General features: G+C 46.1%; 1 non-coding gene across 1 annotated transcript; it reads left to right on the top strand.

The window, feature by feature from the left end:
• The first annotated feature begins 661 nt into the window (after positions 1-661).
• Positions 662-751, top strand: trnap-ugg (transfer RNA proline (anticodon UGG)). Its single transcript is given in 2 exon segments — positions 662-697; positions 716-751. It is a non-coding gene; the product is annotated as a tRNA-Pro (tRNA).
• The last annotated feature ends 4,925 nt before the right edge of the window (positions 752-5,676 follow it).

The following is a 5,676-nucleotide window of genomic DNA, read 5'->3' as shown; positions in this document are numbered from 1 at the left end:
TAATTTACTTCATTTTATATTTCATTATTTCACCTCAGATCTATTTCCACCAGAGGCAAGTCTCTCTTTCAAAATGGTCTGTTCAGGTAGAACATAAGTTAGTTCTTTATTCAGTGGCAACAACGATGACTTTTCGCTGCAGTATGAAAGCGGCAATGACGTGAAATAGTCACGCAAGCTGCTCATGTGTTCCTCTCAATTCCCAAAATCCACCAACTTCATCACTGCAGTTCCTCTGTAATCGTTGTGAGTACACCCACCGGTTACCTATTATCCGCAGCACACGTGACTGCTTCAAAGGTCTTGTGCATGATCTCATTCTGCGGTGCAAACATTCTGTAATACTCTGCTTTCCTGACGCTCAGGCCATGGACCACAAAGTACTTGCTCATTTATCTCTTTTGAATTGTACCCGATCAGGGCCCTTTCCTGTTGTTGTGTTTCCTAGCTCCTGGGTTTCACTTGTTTAAAACTTCCTACATTTCCAAACTTTACCAGCTTAAATGAAAGGTTGTGGAGGTGTAAGAAGAGAGTCCTTTCCCTGTGCGCACTTGCTGCCTGACTTCCTGAGTGTTTCCAGCGCTTCCAACTTTCACTGCAGCTGTCTGATCAGATTTGTGTGACAATATAATATCCGTATTTGAGCAGTTCTGTCAACAGCGGCTCGTTGGTCTAGGGGTATGATTCTCGCTTTGGGTGTTGTGATTCGCAAAACTGCGAGAGGTCCCGGGTTCAAATCCCGGACGAGCCCCGTTGTTGTTTGCGATGGCAAAGTCTTGTTCATTTCTTTACCGTGTGCACTGCTGGATGAGTTTACCTGCGGTTTCGTTTGAGAAACTGACAATACAGGGGATCTAATTACACAACGCGCTCACAAGTCATTCAAGATGTTTTCAAAAGTTCACGCTTCTTTTGGACATTCTCTTTATCCCTCGTCAACGATTCAGAGGACCCAATGCTTGTGGGTTCCGGCCGCTGGCTTTGTGTGCACTGTTATTCATTCATACGATGTGGTTGACTCCCCCACGCACTGTCTCTCTTTGTTTCTGTGTAGCGATCTGTCTTTTTCACTCTCTCAGACTCTCTCTGTACCTCTATCAACTTTCCATACTGTGCTCTTATTTCCCTCTATTCTCGCGCTGTCTGTGTAACCAAGATTCACTGGATTGATTGCTGTGATGAAACAATTGCCCTTGGAGGAGAGATTCATTGTAATTACCCTGTTCTCTCGAGAGTTTGGAAAAATGAAAAGTGATCCCAGTGAAAAGTCTGGAACGGCGAGACTGTTTGACAGTGTACATGCTGAGAGATTGTTTCCACCCCCCCCCCCCGCCTCACCCCCTCGCCACCCTACACCCCTCCACCGCACCCCGCCCCTCCCCCCCTACACCCCTCCTCCTTCCCCGCCTCTTGCTCGAGTCGGGAGTGTTTTAAACTGGGCTCACAATATCCGGATAGTACGTCAACCATTAGGACCGAGGTGAGGAGAGAATTCTTCACTCAGAGGCTTGTGAATGCTTGGAATTCTGTAGCCCAACGGTCTGCGGATCCTCAACCAGTGAGGATATTGAATACTGAGAAGGATAATTTTTTTGAACTCGAAGGGAATTAAGAGATTCGGGATTTGTTGGCAAATTGGTGTTGAACATGGGATCCACCGTGATCTTATTCCGTGGTGGAGGAGAGTCGAAGGGAAATATGACCCACTCCTTCTCCATCGATTCTGTCCACTAGCAACTGCAACCGTGACAGCATTCCTTTTCTACTGGTAAATTTGATCTTTGGTCCAAGGCACTGAACTGATGTTTTGTGGAGGCGTGGGATCGTATTCCACTGTTTTTAATATTTCATTTGATTTATTTTAAATTTCATGAAATACTTTTGGTCGATCATGCCATGGCTCAGATTTAATGCAGCAGAAAGCATCTTATTCACTTGGGCAAAAGAAGCCAGCAGAGAGGATGTAAATACAATGTTGTTCGGGACAATTGGCAGGATTGTGGAATGGGATGGAAATTTAATCCTTATTTTTCGAAGTGGCACAAGTACCACCCCTGTTTTCGAGTAGGAAGTAATTTCAGCTCCTCTTCATTCATGTGCTGCACGACAGCAATAGAGTTGCATTCACTGACCTGGAATTAAGCCCAGGCCGCGGTAATGAAAGCTCCGAATCCTCCGAGTCCTAACCACTAGACCAGCAGGGAAGGTGTCTGCCTGCACTTTAACCTCACCCATTTATATTAAATTTGGGCTTTATTTTCATTTCAGTTTTTGTTCTATGCCTGCGATGGGCAAAATGCCATGTTTAGATGGAATATGCGTAACTCCTTCAGCCAGTGACATCACCTTTTGCTGTAACCTGGAACATGAAATCGACAGTGAGGTGAAATAGTCCCACAGGTTGCTCTTGTGTATCTTTCAGTTTCCAAAATCCACCAACCTCATCATTGTGACCCCAATGAAACAAAAAGCGCAAACATAGCAGCTTTGTAATATGGAACTGACACGCAATTAGTTTGAACTCCATTCTTTCCATCGCAGAATTTTGCAGTACTAAAAATACCATCCAGGTGAAAGTTTACCTTTCCCTCGTTCCACAGTAAGAAGTCTCACAACACCAGGTTAAAGTCCAACAGGCTTATTTGGAATCATGAGCATTCGGAGAGCTGCTCCTTCATCAGGTAAGTGCAGAGCCAGGTTTCACAAACGCGGTATATATACACAAAGACACAATTGTAAGATAATGTTTGGAATAAGAGTCTTTTCCGGCAATCAAGTCTTTACAGGTACAGACAATGCAAGTGGCGAGAGGGACAATCACAAGTTAAGGAGGTGTCAATTGTCTCAAACCAGGACAGTTAGTAGGATTTTGCACTTCCACGCCAATTGGTTACATGTAGTGTGACATGAATCCAAGATCCCGGTTGAGGCCGTGCTCATGCATGCGGAACATGGCTATCAGTTTCTGCTCGGCGATTCTGCGTTGTCATATGTCTTGAAGGCCACTTTGGAGAGCGCTTAGCCGGACGTCCGAGGCTGAATGCCCTTGACTGCTTAAATGCTCCCCCCAAGGAAGGGAACTGGTGACAGTTGCGCAGTGTCAGTTCAGCTGTTGCAGCATCTGCATGGATTCGCCGATGTACGACGCCTCTGGACATCGTTTTCTACGTATGAGGTAGACAACGTTGGCCGAGTTGCATGAGTATGTACCGTGTACCTGGTGGAGAGAATTTTCATGTGTGATTATGGCATCCATGACGATGGTCCGGTACGTCTTGCAGAGATTGCCGTGGCAGAGTTGTTTGGTGTCGTGGTCGCTGTTCTCCTGAAGGGTGGGTAGTTTGCTGCTACCAATGATCTGTTTCAGTTTGCGCGGTTTTTGAAGGCAAGTGGTGGGGGTCTGGGGATGGCCTCGGCGAGATGCTCATCTTCATCGATGACATGTTGAAGGCTCCGAAGAAGATGTCGTAATTTCCCCGCTCCAGGGAAGTACTGGACGACGAAGGTCACCCTGTCAGTCATGTCCTGTGTTTGCCTTCTGAGGAGGTCAGTGCGGTTTTTCGCTGAGGCGCGGTGGAACTGTCGATCAATGAGTCGAGCGTCACATCCCGTTGTTACGAGGAGATGCAGCTCATTCCATTGACCTTTGCCGACTTGCTGTGTTTTAACTTATAATAAAACCTGTATTGATAATAAAAACAGGAGAAGTTGTAAGTTCTCAGTAGGTTTGTGCTCCTGTATCTCTGTTTAAGTCCTTGCATCGCTGTGTGTGTGCATCTATATCTGCGTGTGCGCCCCTTATTCTGTGCATTCCCCTGTATCTGTGTATACACCGCTATCTCCCTGTGTGTGCCCCCAAATCTGTGTATGCCCAATATCTCTGTGTGTGCCGCTGAGTCTGTGTGTGCCCCTGAATTTGTGTACGCCCCACTACCTCTCTGTGTCTGTCCCTGTATCTGTGTGTGCACCATTCTGTGTGTGTGTGTGTGTGCCGCAGAGTCTGCGTGTGCCCCTGGCTCTCTGTATGCCCCAGTGTCTCTGTTTGTGTGCTCCGGTATCTCTGTTTATGTGTGTGTGTGCGCCCCTCTATCTCTGAGTGCCCCTCAATCTGTGCGTCTCCCTGTATCTGTGTGAATCCTGGTATCTGTGTGAGTGTGCGTCCCTGTATCTACCTTCATGTGTGTCACTGTATATGCGTGTTTGCCGCAGTGTCTTTGTGTCTCTCCGTGTGTGTATGCGTGTATGTGCGGGCACGCGCGCGTGTGTGTGTGTGTGTCGGTGTGTCTGTTTGTGTGTGTGTATGTGTGTCCATGTATCTGTCTTTCTGTGTCCCTCTATTTGTATGTGTGTCCCTCTATCTGTGTGTGTGACCCTGTATCTGTGTGTATGCCCCCATGTCTCTGTGTGTGCCCCTGTATCTGTGTCTGTGTGCCCATGTATCTAATTATGCGCATGTATCTGAATGTGCCCATGCAACTGTGTGTGCCCCAGTATCTGTGTGTCCCTGTAACTGTGTGTGTGAGTCTCTGTGTCTGTGAGGTTTTCAGTTTCTCTCTGTCTGTTCCCCTGTGTGTGAGCGTGTGCTTTTGAGTATGTTTTTTTAAGTTTGTGTCTATATATAAGCCTGTGTGTTTGTTTGGGTGAGAGCGTGTGTATATGGCAGCATGTGTTTATGAGAGAGTTTCTGAATGCGTAACTGTGCGTGTGTGAGTACATGTTTGTGTTGAGTGAGTGTCAGTGCGACATTGAGACATTGTAAAACAGAAACATACTTCAAATTTGAAAGAAAATGACATTAACCAAACTCTCCATTCTGGATGCTATCAGTTCCAGAAACAATTGAAGCAACATTTAGTCTCTGTGTTTATTGTGTGTTAGGGAATGGCCCACCAGTTTCACAAGAGCCAACACCGAAACCTTCCCTGATGAATATGTACGAAACTTGTTGAGGTATAGAACTGGCAGGCCAAATCGGAACAATAATTGAGGTTGGACGTTTCCATTCCAACACAGATGGGTTTTTTTCTGTATCACGGTAACTTTTATAATGTAGGCCAAGAGCTTCAAAATGGGAAAAGCTTATTGATCGAGCACGGATACAGTGTGAATAAAGGCTGTGAAGATACAAAATAATTTCAAGTTTGCCGACGACATCACTGTAGTGGGTTGGGTCTCAAAAAATGACGAGACAGAGTACAGGAATGAGATGAAGAATATGGTGAACTGTTCCGGCGACAATAATATCTGCTTCAATGTCAATAAAACGAAGGAGATTGTCATCGACTTCAGGAAGCGAAAAGGAGAACATGCCCCTGTCTACATCAACGGGGACGAAGTAGAAATGCTCGAAAGCTTCAAGTTTTTATGTGTCCAGATCACCAACAACCTGTCCTTGTCCCCCCCCATGCCGACACGAAAGTTATGAAGGCCCACCAACGCCTCTACTTTCTCACAAGACTAAGGTAATTTGGCATGTCAGCAACGACTCTCACCAACTTTTACAGATGCACCATGGAAATCATTCTTTCTGGTTGTATCACAGCTTGGTATGGCTCCTGCTCTGCCTAAGGCCGCAAGAAACAACAATAAGGCATGAATAGAGCCCAATCCATCAGGCAAACCAGTCTCCCATCCATTGACTGCCGCTGCCATGGCAAAGCAGCCAGCATAATTAAG

This window comes from Mustelus asterias, unplaced genomic scaffold (assembly GCF_964213995.1).
Source record: "Mustelus asterias unplaced genomic scaffold, sMusAst1.hap1.1 HAP1_SCAFFOLD_211, whole genome shotgun sequence".
In the NCBI taxonomy this organism is placed as follows: Eukaryota; Metazoa; Chordata; class Chondrichthyes; order Carcharhiniformes; family Triakidae; genus Mustelus; species Mustelus asterias.
Note: the sequence above shows the minus strand (reverse complement) of the source record. Positions and strands in the feature narration are given on the sequence as shown.